The sequence below is a fragment of the Palaemon carinicauda genome, chromosome 18 (assembly GCF_036898095.1).
Source record: "Palaemon carinicauda isolate YSFRI2023 chromosome 18, ASM3689809v2, whole genome shotgun sequence".
Taxonomy (NCBI): domain Eukaryota; kingdom Metazoa; phylum Arthropoda; class Malacostraca; order Decapoda; family Palaemonidae; genus Palaemon; species Palaemon carinicauda.
The window spans coordinates 109,020,131-109,036,411 of record NC_090742.1 but is presented as its reverse complement, the minus strand read 5'-3'; the positions used below and the strand labels follow the sequence as shown (position 1 = coordinate 109,036,411).

The 16,281-nt window shown below is 38.9% G+C and overlaps 1 protein-coding gene across 1 annotated transcript in view; it reads right to left on the bottom strand.

Moving 5' to 3' along the window:
* LOC137657946 (uncharacterized) overlaps positions 1–16,281 on the bottom strand; it is a 232,683-nt gene that overhangs the window by 88,916 nt on the left and 127,486 nt on the right. The window lies entirely within an intron of this gene.

The following is a 16,281-nucleotide window of genomic DNA, read 5'->3' as shown; positions in this document are numbered from 1 at the left end:
TACATCACCCAACCTTTTCCCTGTAAAACTACACAGTTCATCCTCCTAATCTGTGGATTATCATTCACGGATGTATTTATTAATGGCCATCCAAAAGGATAACCTTTTTAAAACATCACACCAAATAAAAATCCCTGATAGGCAAAAGATGAAAAAGATGGCAAAAAAAAAAATTTTGAGAGATTATTATCCATCCTCCTACAGACAGGTTGCTGCAATCCCATATCCCTCCCCAACACTGAGACATAAGGTTATGCATATTTAATGTTACTCTTTTTTGGGCTCGAGCCATGTCTTCCTGATGGAAGTTCCTCATTGGCAGCTTCTACTTGGGATATTTCTGCGAGTGATATACCAGAGAAATTTACCTTAGAGGTATCAACGGAGTTCTGACCTCCAGAGCAAATGTCCCGAGAGATATTGTGTATAAATCAGGGACCTGTTAATAACATGCCATGTTTAACCTTCTCCGAACAGAGTTAACCTAGTCTTGAAGGAAAGGAGAGGGTAGGATCCGTGGGTAGGAGAGCCGCTACAACTCCCGATTTCAATGTGCCACAACTAACATGGTTCCTTTTGATCCATTCCCCTTCGCAGCGCCATCTCTGTCATTTCGCTTAGAGAGTTTCTGCTAGTTTTCTTATTTTTTGAGAGATTTTCGATCATGGATGCTTCAGCTTCTTCCTTATCGACTAAGTTGAGTACTCCTATTTTTGTGTGTTGGAGAATTTTGCGTCTCCACCCTATATTTTCATAGTATTGCATGCTTTTATTGTTCCGAGGCTGGCATGCTTTCAGCACCATTACATTATGTCTCATCGCTCAGGAACGCTTGGTTATTTAGTCATTTTACTTTAGGAATATGTTTCATTTTATTATTCCTAAGTGTGGTATGTTTATGGTGTCTCCCCATCCTTCCTTGGTGTTCTTATGTGTCTTTTATCAGCATTGTCTTAGGCTAGCCTACCTTAGCCGGCAGCCATGCCAGGAAAATGTTCACTATGCACCATACCCTTCTTTCACCAAACCTTACCGGCTGGGTGAGGCTGTCTACCCTCCCATGCTGTCGATTTGTCACGGCAGGGAGCTGTGGTCTTTTAGGTCCTTCTGGGAGTTAGATAGTGTTCTCAGTTACCCTAGGGTGACTGTTTTCACTTTCCAGTTATCCTATATGTTTGGTGAGGCGGCACAGGTCTTGGGATCTTGTTCCCTGTTTGTACTTATGTTTACCCATTGGAATGCCTTACCCTTGTTCTGAAGCTGACTAGTAGACCTCCTTGAGTCGCCTTAACCATTATTAGGCTTCTCTCTTAGTCTTTCGTAGGCTATGCCTGGTTGTGAGGACTTTTCCTCTGTGCCCTAGCAAGGCAGCCCCTTTGGAACACTATTGCTGTTCTAATGTTGTTGGGCCTTCCTATCATCCGCCTCACGCTTTTCCGAGTCACCCATCACCACCCCCTTCTTCCCCTTTCCTTGTGCCTGTTAGTGTGCCTACTTGTGGGCTATCTTTCCAAGATTAGGTAGGAGAGATTTTCTCCTCCCCTGGTTAAAATCTCTCTGCTGCCTTAGAGACCACCCTTGGGTGTTTCTCTGCCCCTTCCCCTTCCTAGTTAGGCCATAACCTGACTGTACTGGAACTATGTTCATCTTGTCTAGTCATCTCACCCTAGCTTTTGAGATTTCCCTCACCCGCTAGGTAGGCTAGACTTGCCTACACAGTTTTCCTTATGACCTAACTCTATCTAGGCATGGAGTTAATACCCCTTGAGGTCCTCTTTTGCTGCCTTGGCAGTGCTTGTTCTAAGTCTGCAGCCTCTCTTCCTGTGCTATATCCCATTTGCTATGGAGTCTTGACTCCCTTGCCTGGTTAGCCTATCTAGGCAGAGGTGGCGCTTTCTGTCTTTGCTTCCTGTCTTGTCAGTTAAGAGTTCTTCTAGCACTGGCTGTGTGTTGGCTATGGGTTACCCCCTCCGCTGCCTCAGCTGCAATCTTAGACTAGTAATCTGCTCTTTCCTATCCCACATCTAGGGAACATTGTCTTTTAGAGTTGGTCGATTGGATCCTGCCTTTATGACAGGATTATAATTCTTAGTGTCCTCGCCATCTTGTACGGCTCTCATTATCTGACGGGCTGCAACCCCACTTTTCATAAGCTAATGATAATGATCAGGTTTGGCAGATTTACTTATTAACTGCCTTTCATTCCTGTACTTCCCTGAGTGTGGACCCTTCCCTATGGGATTGTTCATACTCCCTCTGTTGACCTTGCAATAAGCCAGCTGCCTTGTGTCGACATGCTTGGGGCAATGACAGGTTAGTCTTTTTTGGCTACTAGAAATAGTTGCCACCTCCCAGCAGTTGCTGCCTCGGGGGCAGCTGTTGCTGATCTAGGCAGTATGATGAAGCAACTTGCCTTCTTAGACTGTTCTCATAGACCTACTCTGGAAGTTCTGGTGTTCCTTTGATGTGATCCTTTCCTCCATATTACTACCACACCGTCATTATCTTTTGTTTCATAAATCACGACAGACATCTGAGCGGTTTGGCATGTATTCTAATTTTATTTCAAATTTAGTCATTCATTAGTGGTAGATATATTTATGTTAGGATGTATTAATTTTCACTAGTTTTAAGAAGATATGATCTTTAAAGTTTTGTACTCATTGCAATGTCTTATCTTTACAGGTCGCAGATGACATGGAGTGTTCCACGGTCACCTGTACCAGGTGAGTCAAGTTACTCTGTGGCCACAAGACCTGCCAGAAACACGCTGACTGCCATGTTACCAAGGGATCCGTTACAATCTGGGACCCTACCAAATGCCAGCTTTGCACGGATCTCCTTCAAACCGACTTCTATGCCACTGATGTTCGAGATCAACGTCGGAGGATGCTCCGACACTGGGTTAGAGGCTTCTAGAAGAGCTCTCACCAAGATGCCCCTTATCTTCCTTCTCTGGAACTGAAATACCTGCTATTCTCCAAGGCTGAGGAGTCTTCTGTATTTGGTCACCAGTTACCGACAGTCCAACTCCAGCCAGTACCAGCAGATCATGCAGACGATGAAGTCCGGGACGCTCTGCAAGTCATGAGCCTGGATGCAGACAACATGTCTACTACTACTTCTGTGTTGTCAGATAGGGAGAGGATCCTGCTGACCACAGAAGCCTCAGAAGAGTCATTGGATGTACATCAGGTGAGTGCAGCTCCCAGTGCCTCTTTACTTTCTGCCCAAGACCCAGCTTCCACCTCCACCCCGGTTCCGATGTTAGACAAACCTTCGCTTCCCAGTAACTTGGAACTAAAAGCATCCATGAAAGCTTTCATGGAGAACCTAACTGCCAAATACGAAAGTTCTCAAGAACACCTAACAGCGAGGATAGAAGCTTTTCAACAGGCACCTGTTTCCAAAGCTTCCCCAGCTTCGAGCCTACTGGAATGCAGTTAAGAACCCTGGTGCTATGCTGAGCATATGGCCTTAACAGAAGGGTTCCTTCATATTGGGGATGGTTTGGGTTCCAAGACAGTCTCGAACTTAGAATTCTTTTCATCGATCAATAGCTATCCTTACTGCTACGAAAGGCTTAATTCAGAAGCGTCCATTAGGGATGATACGATCACTAAGGAAAACATCATTCTGGATCACAGCAAGACTCAATTCCCGTTGGTTAGGGAGTTAAATATGGCTGAATTCACCAACACCCAACTTCTTTCTTTGGTAGGAAACAGGCCACTTTTGTGGGCCCCCAAGGATACTGACTTCTCCTTTGCCTCTAAAAGCTTAGAGGCCATGATGAAAGCAATAAGGGAGAACAGGCCATTCTCAGTGCTTGAGGAATGTAAACCTGTCTCTATAGCCCTTCCTTATGATTCGGACATCTGGGAAGACATCCAACATACCTTCATTGTGAATGGTTTTAACTATATTTGTCAATATGCCTTTTCAAGGTTGGAAAATACAGTTACATGGTGCTGTTTGGAGGTGAAGGCTTCATAAATAGAGTAATCCAGTTGTACCAACACATCAGTTGTCGAGAGCATTTTTCTAAAACCACACTGGATAGGTGATAAAATGTTTTTCTTCTTTAGGTACCAAACCAGTCTTGCATTGACCATCTTCTCCATGATCTTACTTGAAAAAGATGTTAATGCAATTGATCGATAGTTTGCTGCTAAAAACTTATCCTTACCAGGTTTTAAAATGCTTAAATAAAGACTACTGCAGTTCTCAAATACTTGGATAACTGTGATCATGCCATATTCTGTTAATAATGTTTAAAAATAAATAACTTAGTATTAACAGGTACACGGTTTGTCATTGCACATGGAATTCCATTTGGTCTAGGGGCTATATCATTACAAGTAGCAAGGGCAGAGTAAAATTCTCTTTCAGTGAAAGAATCATTGTACGAATCTTCCTTTCCTGTTGCAAAATTTAAAATTTTCTGTTCTTCACTGCTCCTATACTGGTGAGTAAGAGTTACTTCACAGTTGCAAGATACATTTGAGCAATGATCAGCCAGGGCATTGGTAACCTCAGTTGCTCCAGTCACATACTGACCATTCACTTTCAAAACGGGAGGTGGGTTGGGGGGTAAATTTTCCTATCATTTTTACTTTCCTTCATACAGAAGACGGTTGTGTTCTACTGTTGACCGAGGAAACAAAAGATATCCAAGACTGGCGCCTAGCTTCTTTCAATGCACAGCAAAACTGTGCTCTACATTATGCGTATATAATTAAATTTTCCGCAATACAGAACCTGCACAGTTGAATTAAAGATCTTCTTGTGGATCTATTAGGGGCAGTTAGTTCTGATGACCACCAAGGAACTATTCACTGTTTAAATGAACCTGTGGTTCTGGAAATTAAAATCAACTTCTACTGTATAGAGTTCTAGTCAGTAAGTCTATGGCATCATCTACACTTTCAAGCTGTTCTGCATTCCCTTCAAATTTACTTAACTTTCGATATCTATTCCAATCTGCCTTTTCAAGGTTCCATTGTGGTGATCTCTGTAATGGTGGATTATTGTTTGTAATTATAATAATTTGAGCATGATCACTAGTATTCCAATTATCTAAGGTTCTCCATTCAAAATCGAGAAGGCAGTTGGAGATTGCAATTGAAAGATCAATCTATGACAAGGTACCTGTCTAAACATGAAAGTGTGTGGGATCTCCTGTATTAAGGAGTCCCACATCTTCATTTTCCACAACTCATATAATATTATCCCTCGTGTTTGCTAAAGCATCGCCCCACAGAGGATGTGTAATATTCAAATCTTCAAACAATAGAAAGAATTGAGGGAGTTGTTGAATCCCCTCCACTAAATTATCACACAAAATATTATCACTTGGAGGCAATTACAGAGAGAAAATTGTATATTTTCTCCCTATATCAATCTGTACAACCACTGCCTGCAGAGGTGTACAAATAGACAAATATATTTGGGGAACATCTCGACACACATATATAAGACTTCTGCCATGACTCCCTACTCGGTGATCATGTGGTGTCCCATAGCTAATATATTCACGAGGACATGGAGCATTATTATCAAGCTTGCTCTCCTTGAGACATACAATTATGGTGGAATGTTCACGAATTAAAAGCTTAAGTTTTTCATATTTGTCCCTTAAACCCCAACAATTCATTGAAAAATGGAGGAAAACGGTTTATTTTCAGGAAGAAATCTTGGATGAGGTCTTCCCATGTGCAGGTTTTGGTTTAACATTATTTCCTGTAGGCTTCTTAAGAGAGGGCCTTGATAAGTTAGGTTTTACATTTGCCTTTCTCATGTTCTTTTGAACTAATTGTTGAGGGGGATGGTGGACCTCAACTTGAATTTTTTATTGAGTTTAGTTATTTTCTTATTGATATGAAATATCAAGACAAAACATCATATCTATTTGATGTCATAACTTTGGTGTTCTTAATAGAAGAAGGTGAGAGAGAAGGAGATGACTCTCTTTTCTGATTATGAGGTGGTGATTTATCAGGTTTCAGTATCTTCCCCACTACAGGTGTGCCTGGTAACTCCATTTTAAGTGAATCCTCCATCAAATCAGGCAAAGCTAGAGCCTGAGAGAGGTTAGTGTTTTCCTTTGTAATGGGGGTCAAAGGTTTAATGCAGGTGGGCAAAGTTTGTAATACGTAGGCTAGATGTTTCCTGCAGAATTTTTCCCCCTGATTTCAAGTGCCTTGGCACAGCTTGCTGATTTATTCAATAGTATCTTGGCATGCCCCACACTTATCTGTTCAATACTGGATTTACTGAGAGCAGCCTCTTCTAACTTATATTGCTGGAAACTCCTGTCAGTAGATTTAGGATTCAAATTACAGTTTAAACACCTGGCCTTAAGTGTACACTCTCCATGGTAATGTTCAGAGCAAGTACTACATTTTCTTTTCATTTTTGCAGACTTTAAAAGGGTGTCCAAATTTGAAACAATTCAAACATTGAAGCAGCTTCTATTTGAAAGGTCGAACTTTAATAATTTAATTTTCATTCACAATGTGAAAGTAAGGATAATCATTGATGTCCATCGAACCTTATGCACCTTCCACACTATTAATGGAGACAGTGCCAACATCTCTTCTTCCGTAAATTCATATACATATCTATTAAAAACTACTAAAGTTTAGATGGGGTTTGACATCAAACTTTATATTCAGTATTTGACTTTAAATTGGATAATATAGTGAATTGTATGTATGATTTGGCATGTATGAGAACACTATTCTTTCCATCCCAAGATATATCTCCAGGTGCGATTGTTAGTACTTTCTCCTCAAGAAATGTACAGATCCTAAAATAGATTTCTGTACCCCCTATTGATTGAGCAAGCCACAGTGGTGGTTTTGGCTATTTCTGGGATGCATCAGGCATGAAAAAAAAGTGTTCAAAATTGCATCAGTTTTGGTCAAACACTTGCTAACAAATTGAAAAACACTTTCTAATAATATTGGAAGAGCATGCAATCCATAAAAAAGAATGAAAATTTGTTTTGCATTGTATGATAAGTTTAAGTTCCTTCTAAGGTTTCCAAATCCTTTTCTTTTTCACCAAATCCTTCTTTCTGCAGGAGTATGGTTACTGGCTTTCTTGAAGGGCCTGGGCATCATTATGTTTATGACTATATAATTAAATGATGTTCAATACCAAAATTTCCACCAATTGTTACCGAAAAATGCATGCGCTTTACCACTTTGGCATCTAAATGGTGTTCAGTTTGTGTTTTCATATTGACATCACACTTCTGTGAAGATCTATCTTCACCTCTGTCTTTTCTATCTTTATTTAGCGCAGAGCTCCATTCAACACTTACACTGAGCCATGTTTTACCTTTTGTTTCTCGCTTAAAATATCATTGAAGATATTAGTTAATTTTATGGAGGGACCAAAGCGAGAAGAAACTGTACATCATGCCTGCCCCTAACTTGGTCTGTCTCATCCATGAAACCACAGAGAGAGAGACGGGAGAAAATGGATACTGCTAGGGGTGCCACAGACCACCCTCCCCCGTTATCCACCACGGATGAAGCTTCATAACACTGAATCCCCTACTGCTGCTACCTCCACGGTCATCCAAGGCACCAGAGGAAGCAGCAGGGCCTACCGGAACTGCGTCACAATTGCTCGCCATTCATTCCTATTCCTAGCACGGTCTCTTCCTCTCTCACATCTATCCTACTATCACGCAGTTTCCTTCACTCCATCCATCCACCCAAACCTTGGCCTTCCTCTTGTACTTCTCCCATCAACTCTTGCATTCATAACCTTCTTTAGCATACAGCCATTTACCATTCTCTCAACATGGCCAAACCACCTCAACACATTCATATCCACACTAGCTGCTAACTCATTTCTTACACCCATTCTCACCCTCACTACTTCGTTCCTAACCCTATCTACTCGAGATACACCAGCCATACTCCTTACACACTTCATCTCAAACACATTCAATTTCTGTCTCTCCGTCACTTTCATTCTCCACAACTCCGATCCATACATCACAGTTGGTACAATCACTTTCTCATACAAAACTCTCTTTATATTCATGCCCAACCCTCTATTTTTTACTACTCCCTTAACTGCCCCCAACACTTTGCATCCTTCATTCACTCTCTAACGTACATCTGCTTCCACTCTACCATTTTCTGCAACAGACCCTAAGTATTTATAGTGATCCACCACCTCAAGTAACTCTCCATTCAACATGACATTCAACCTCACACCACCTTCCCTTCTCGTACATCTCATAACCTTACTCTTACCCACATTAACTCTCAACTTCCTTCTCTCACACACCCTTCCAAATTCTGTCACTAATCGGCCAAGCTTCTCTTCTGCGTCTGCAACCAGTACAGTATCATCTGCAAACAACAACTGATTTACCTCCCATTCATGGTCATTATCGTCTACCAGTTTCAATCCTTGTCCAAGCACTCGAGCATTCACCTCTCTCACCACTCCATCAACACACAAGTTAAATAACCACGGCGACATCACAAATCCCTGTCTCAGCCCCACTCTCACCAGAAACCAATCACTCACTTCATTTCCTATCCTAACGCATGCTTTACTACCTTTGTAGAAACTTTTCACTGCTTGCAATAACCTTCCACCAACTCCATATAACCTCATCACATTCCACATTGCTTCCCTATCAACACTATCAATGCTTTCTCCAGATCCATAAACGCAACATACACCTCCTTACCTATTGCTAAATATTTCTCGCATATCTGCCTAACTGTAAAAATCTGATTCATATAACCCCTACCTCTTCTAAAACCACCCTGTACTTCTAAGATTGCATTCTCTGTTTTATCCTTAATCCTCTTAATCAGTACTCTACCATACACTTATCCCACCACACTCAACAAACTAATACCCCTTGAATTACAACACTCATGCACATCTTCCTTACCCTTATATAGTGGTAGAATACACACACAAACCCAATCTACTGGTACCATTGACAACACAAAACACATATTAAACAATCTCACCAACCATTCAAGCATAGTCACACCCCCTTCCTTCAACATCTCAGCTCTCACACCATCCATACTAGATGTTTTTCCTACTCTCATTTCATCTAGTGCTCTCCTCACTTCCTCTCTTGTAATTTCTCTCTCATTCTCATCTCCCATCACTGGCACCTCAACACCTGCAACAGCAATTATATCTGCCTCCCTATTATCCTCAACATTCAGTAAACTTTCAAAATATATATATATATATATATATATATATATATATATATATATATATATATATATATATATACATAAAATAAAAGAATATTCAATTAAAACCATAAAAGTTGAATGTCATTATAAAAGTTGAATAGTTTTCAAAAGACCTGCTTCTGAAATAAATCTAAAAATTCCACTTCCATAGTAGGACACATCATGTCCAAGAATCTTGGCAAGGATGAAGCTGCCACCCTCACCTAGAACCTCAAACAAATATCTATTCCTTAAGTTATTATAATTCAGGCACTCGGTCAACAAATGTCTCACTGTTAGAGGTACTAAACAGTCGTCACAATATGGTTGGTGTTGGCCCTTCAGCAGAAACTCGTGTCAACCGAGTGTGACCAATACGGAGACGACAAAGAGACGTCTCCCCTTTTAGGGGAATCATGTTATACCTCCGAGGTGATTTGACATTTGTTACTTCTCTCATTTTATTGTCATCTAGACTTTCCCAGTGCTGTCGCCCTTTATTGCAAAGCAATTTCTTGATGTTAGGTAGGAAATCATTACACTGAATGGGATGCCTTCTTGGCAGCAACTCGGATGCAACATTCTTTGCCAGTGAATCTGCCTTTTCATTCCCAGACACACCTACATGTGCTGGAACCCAACAAAATCGAACTGTTATACCTCTCCGTCCAATAATAAAAAGCCATGCTAAAATCTTTAAAGCTAGAGGGTTACTAGAATTAAAAACTACTAAAGCTTGAAGGACACTTCTTGCATCACTAAAAATTGTAAAATTACCCTCTTTCTCCAATGCTATTTTCTCAGTAGCGGTTAATATGCCATAGAGTTCAGCAGTAAATATGGAAGCTGTTAGAGGAAGTGCACCTCTACAATTAAAATCATTACTATGTACTCCAAATCCAACGCCAGCCTCAGATTTGGAGCCATCAGTATATATAAAAGTCGATCCTATATTTTCTTCAAGTTGTTCCATATAAAGAGACCTGGCTTCAAGGTCAGTCATATTCTTCTTAACTCCAATAAAGTATTCACAAAAAGATATCTCTGGTAATTTCAATGGAAGCATTGATAATACCTTGAGTGAAAGTACCTTACTTCTAATTATATCCAGACTGTTCAATAATTGTTTCACCCGAAACCCATAAGGTTGAGGAGATTTTGGGTGCAACTCAAAGTATGTTGGGTGCCTTACAAGGCTTGCAGTCTGAAAGGCTAAAGATTTAGGGAGTCTTTGTAATCTAAACCAATACCAAATAATGGAAGACATTCGGTAAAGGTCTAGAGGTAACTCTTCAGCATCAACAAGGAGACTTGGGATAGGCAAGGTTCTAAATGCTCCAGTGGACAATCTAATACCAGCATGATGTATTGAATCTGGGGTGGCTGAGGAGTATATTTCAGGCCTTGTATAATTTTAAAATAGTATTGGGTTCTGCCCCCCATGATATATGGGACGATACTTTTAAAAGATTCAGAACCTCAACACATTTAGCTTTTAAAGCTTTTATGTGAGAAACCCATGTAAGTCTACAATCAAATATAAAACCTAATGATTTAGCTTCTACACATGGGATTCGTTGACCTTTAATGTATATACCCGGGTCTGGATGTGCTCCTCAGATACGACAAAACTGTACAATAGTAGTTTTACTTGTCGAGAACTTAAATCCATTCATATTGGCCTACTGGATAATTTTGTCAATTGCGAATTATAGTTTTATCTCAACCATTGCCATTCTAGCTCCAGCAAATAATATGGAGAGATCATCCACAAATAATGTTGAGAGAACATCCCAGGGAATGGCTGAGAATATCTCATTAATTGCTAGTGCAAAAAGGGTTACACTCAGCACACTACCCTGAGGAACTCCTTCCTGGCATTTACTGTCTGATAGAGTTTCCCCCACTCTCGCTTGAAAACTCTATGTGAAAGAAATGCCTGAATAAATAGTGGCAGCTCTCCTCTCAATCCCAATTCATGAATTGTTTTAAGTATACCACATCTCCAAGTGGTATCATGCCTTTTCAAGGTAAAAAACAGACTGTCACATGGTGCTATTTGGAAGAAAATACTTCACAAATAGAGGACTCAAGTCGTATCAAAACATCAGTCGTTGAGTGCATTTTTCTGAATCCACATTGAATGAGTGATAAAATACCCTTCTTTTCAAGGTACCACATAACCTTGCATTGACCATCTTCTTACATAAACAAGATGTCAATGCAATTGGCCTATAATTTGCTGCTAAAAACTTACCCTTACTGGGTTTTAAAAAGGTTAAAATAATGGCTAGTTCCCAAACAATTGGATAACTATGATCATGCCAAATTCTATTAATAATGCTTAAAATAAATAACTTTGTATTAAAATGTACATGTTTAATCATTGCATATGGAATTCCATCTGTTCCAGGGGCTGTATCGTTATTAGTGGAAAGTGCCGAATCACATTCTCTTTCAGTAAAAGGAGAATTATATGACTCTTCCCTTCCTGTTGCAAAATTTAAAATTTTCTTTTCTTCAATACTCCTATATTGGTGACCAGAAGCTGCTACACACTTGCAAGATACATTTGAAAAATGATCGGCCAGGGCATTGGTCACATCATTTGCTTTAGTCACATACTGACAGTTCACTTTCAGCACTGGTGGTGGGTTTGTGGTAAATTTGCCGGCAATCTTCTTTATCTTCCTACATACACAAGATGGTGGTGTTCTACTGTTAATGGAGGAAACAAATGACACCCAAGACTGGCATATAGCTTCTTTCATGGCACATTGGAACTGTGCTCTACACTTTTTGTATATTATCAAATTTTCATCAGTATGGCGACTACGCAATATAGTCAAGAGATTTTCGGGTGGCTCTGTGCAAGACTGTTAATTCTGAAGACCACCACGGGATTGGTCATCGTTTGAATAATCCCATGGTTTTGGGAATCGAATTGATTCCTGCTGTATGGAGAGTTCCATTCAGTAGCTCTATGGCATCATCAATACTTTCACACTGGTCTGCATTCCTTTCGATTTCACTTAGCTCACAAAATTTAACCCAGTCTGCCTTGTCAAGATTCCATCGTGGCCATCTTTGTAAAGGCGGACCCTTGTTCGTGTTTGTAATGATTGGTGCATGATCACTAGTATGCCAATCATCTAATGTTCTCCAATCAAAATCAAGAAGGCAGTTAGAGCTTGCAATTGAAAGGTCAATGCATGACAAGGTACCTGTCTGAACATGGAAGTGTGTGGGCTCTCTGTATTAAGGAGTCCCACATCTTCATTTTCCACAATTGATGAGATAATATTGCCTCTTGTGTTTGCCAAAACATCACCCCATACAGGATGTCTACCATTCATATCTCCTAGTAGGAGAAAAGGTTGAGGGAGTTGTTGAATGACCTCTACTAAATCACCATATAAAATATTATCATTTGGAGGTAAGTACAGAGAGCATATTGTATATTTTCTCTCTATATCTATTTGTACAACCACTGCCTGCAGGGTTGTACGAATAGACAAAGGTATTTGGGGAACATCTCAACGAACATACATGAGACTTCCGCCATGGCTCCCTGCTTGTTGATTATATGGTGTTCTGTAGCTAACATACTCTCGAGGACTAAGAGTGTTAGCATTTTGGGTGCAGCTCAAAGTATATTGAGTGCCTTACAAGGCTTGCAGTCTGAAAGGCTAAAGGATCATGACTTCTTTGCAACCTAAACCAATACCGAACAATAGAAGACATTCGGTAAAGGTCTAAAGGTAATTTTCCAGCATCAACAAGGAGACTTGGGATAGGTGAAGTTTTTAACGCTCCTTTGGACAATCTAATACCTGCATGATTTTTCAAATAATTAAGGCCTTGTATAATTTTAAAATAGTTTTGCAGTCTGGCCCCCTTGAGGTATGGGACAATATTTTTAAAAGATTCAGAGCCTCAAGACATTTAGCTTTCAACGCTGTTAAGTGAGGAACCCATGTAAGCGTACTATCAAATACCAATCTAAAAATTTAGCTTCACCTACACGTGGATAAGCTGACCTTTCATGTATATATCAGGTTCTGGATGTACTCCTCGGATATGACAGAAATGGACAATAATAGTTTTGCTTGTTAAAAATTCAAAACCATTCATATCAGCCCACTGAATAATTTCAATATTTTTAAAAGATTCAGAGCCTCAAGACATTTAGCTTTCAACGCTGTTAAGTGAGGAACCCATGTAAGCGTACTATCAAATACCAATCTAAAAATTTAGCTTCACCTACACGTGGATAAGCTGACCTTTCATGTATATATCAGGTTCTGGATGTACTCCTCGGATATGACAGAAATGGACAATAATAGTTTTGCTTGTTAAAAATTCAAAACCATTCATATCAGCCCACTGAATAATTTCAATATTTTTAAAAGATTCAGAGCCTCAAGACATTTAGCTTTCAACGCTGTTAAGTGAGGAACCCATGTAAGCGTACTATCAAATACCAATCTAAAAATTTAGCTTCACCTACACGTGGATAAGCTGACCTTTCATGTATATATCAGGTTCTGGATGTACTCCTCGGATATGACAGAAATGGACAATAATAGTTTTGCTTGTTAAAAATTGAAAACCATTCATATCAGCCCACTGAATAATTTTGTCAATTTAGAGTTGTAGTTTTCTCTCAACCATTGCCATTCTAGCTCCAGCAAACGATATAGAGAGATTATCCACAAATAGTGTTGAAATAATATCTTGAGGAATGACAAAGGATATCCCATTAATAGAAAGTGCAATTAGGATTACACTTAGCACACTTTATAAAAGTGTGAGTAAAAGTGAATATGATACCATTTGTCCACTGATGAAAAAGACTATAGCTGTTAAAAACTAATCTCCTTGGTTTGAAGGAGAGAATTTAGTGAAAAGGAGGGGAAAAGGACGTAACGAAAGAAAACAGAATCGATTAAAAACTGAAAGTACATGAGTAGTATACAAAACTGCAATATGTCAATACAACTACCTACTAAGAAAGAAAAAAAAGCGAATACTATAAGAGAAAGATCCGTGAAGCAGCAACAGACATAAATAGGTTATATCGTCTCCTAGATGGTATAATGGGAAATGTATACGAAAAAAGCTGTGATGGGTACAGTGACAGGAACTAGCAAATAACTTTCTAGTATTCTTTGAAAATAAAATTTAAAATATAACCAAGTCATTTGTAAATATTCAACATCAGATTAATGATACACCATATACACAGATAAAATTAATGAGATTTAACAACAGAACACAAGACGATATCACCAGGATTGTCAAGAGAGCAAAGAAAATCAAATGCGCCATTGATCCTATGCCAATATCTGAAGTAATTGGAGAAAAAAACTTTTCTAGTCTAGCCGAAATAATTTTGAATAGCAAATGCAAGCATTGATAAATGTAAGTTTCTCAAATCTGAAACAATGGCTATAGTTACACTAGTTCTGAAAAGTGCTCTAGATTACCAGGAATTAAGCTCATATAGACCTATTTCGAATCTATCCTTTGTTTCAAAAGTGCTAGAATATGTAATTCTTAAATAACTAATCAGTCACTTAAAGGTAATAGAAGCTTTGCCACACAACTAATCTGCTTACAGAAAACTATATTCTAGGGTGACAGCCAACTGGTCTGTTGTAAATGTTATGCTGGAAATGATGGATGAAAATAAATGTGGTATTCTAATATTACTCAGGGGTGTGTACTTGGCCCAATCTTATTCTGCATCTATACTATCAGTCTATCAAAATGCTTCTGTAGTATTTTCGATTCGAAAATACTACAGAAGCATGGCGTGAATGATATAGACAGCACTACCGAAACTCTAAACCAAATCCTTGATAGTGTTAGAGAATGAATGAAAATTAGACAACTAGAATTAAATAAAAACTAAACTGAGTTTATGGTGGTGGGAAAGAGAAACAGCGCGAGAAGCTTGATTGATATTCAAATAAACATAAATAATGACTCGGTGCCAATATCTAGTAATGTTTGTGACCTAGGCGTATTCCCTAACTGCAACTTATCTAAATGGCCAAATAAATAATGTAGTAAAAACTGCTGGTTATTATCTAAGAAGTATTGCTTTTCTAGGAGAAGGACACTCCAAAATCAAACCATAGTTCACTAGTCTTGGGTAGTGCCATATCCTCTGTATCATGATCTTCCACTGTCTAGGGTTAGAGTTCTCTTGCTTGAGGGTACACTCGGGCACATTATTCTACCTTACTTCTCTTCCTCTTGCTTTGTTAAACTTTTTATATTTTATACAGGAAATATTTATTTTAATGTTGTTACTGTTCTTAAAATATTTTATTTTTCCTTGTTTTCTTTCCTCACTGGGATATTTTCCCTGTTGGAGCCCTTGGGCTTATAGCATCCTGTTTTTCCAACTAGGGTTGGAAAAAGTAAGCAAGTAATAATAATAATAATAATAATAATAATAATAATAATAATAATAATAATAATAAAGTAGTCGGATGAATATTCTGTATAGAAACTTCTGATTAAACTATGTAACTACCAGAATTGACTACTGTAATTCCATCTATTACAATATACCAAAAGTACAACTTGAGAAATTACAAAACGTAATAAACAGAGGAGAAAGACTGATGAAAGGTGTCCCACCAAGAGAAATTAGCACTCCTATACTAATTGATTTACACTGGCTGCCGATTAAAACGAGAATTCAGTTTAAAATATGTAAAATAACCCATCAAGCTATCAGAATCGTTCGTCCAAAATATCTAAGAGAATTGCTACATATTGTGCAGCCAACAAATCGTCCTGACACAAGAATAGTTACAGATGGGTTCAAACCCTTAGAACCTAGATACATGTCTGCTGTAAGCTCTAGACCCTTTAAATATGCGGCCCCGACACTATATAATAAGCTCCCACGAGACATCCGAATAATTGAAGATATTAAGTCTTTCAAGAGGAAACTGAAGACTTTCTTTTTCAGCAAGTGTTTCGATAGTGAGGATCTAACAATAAGAGAGCAATACGCATTGTA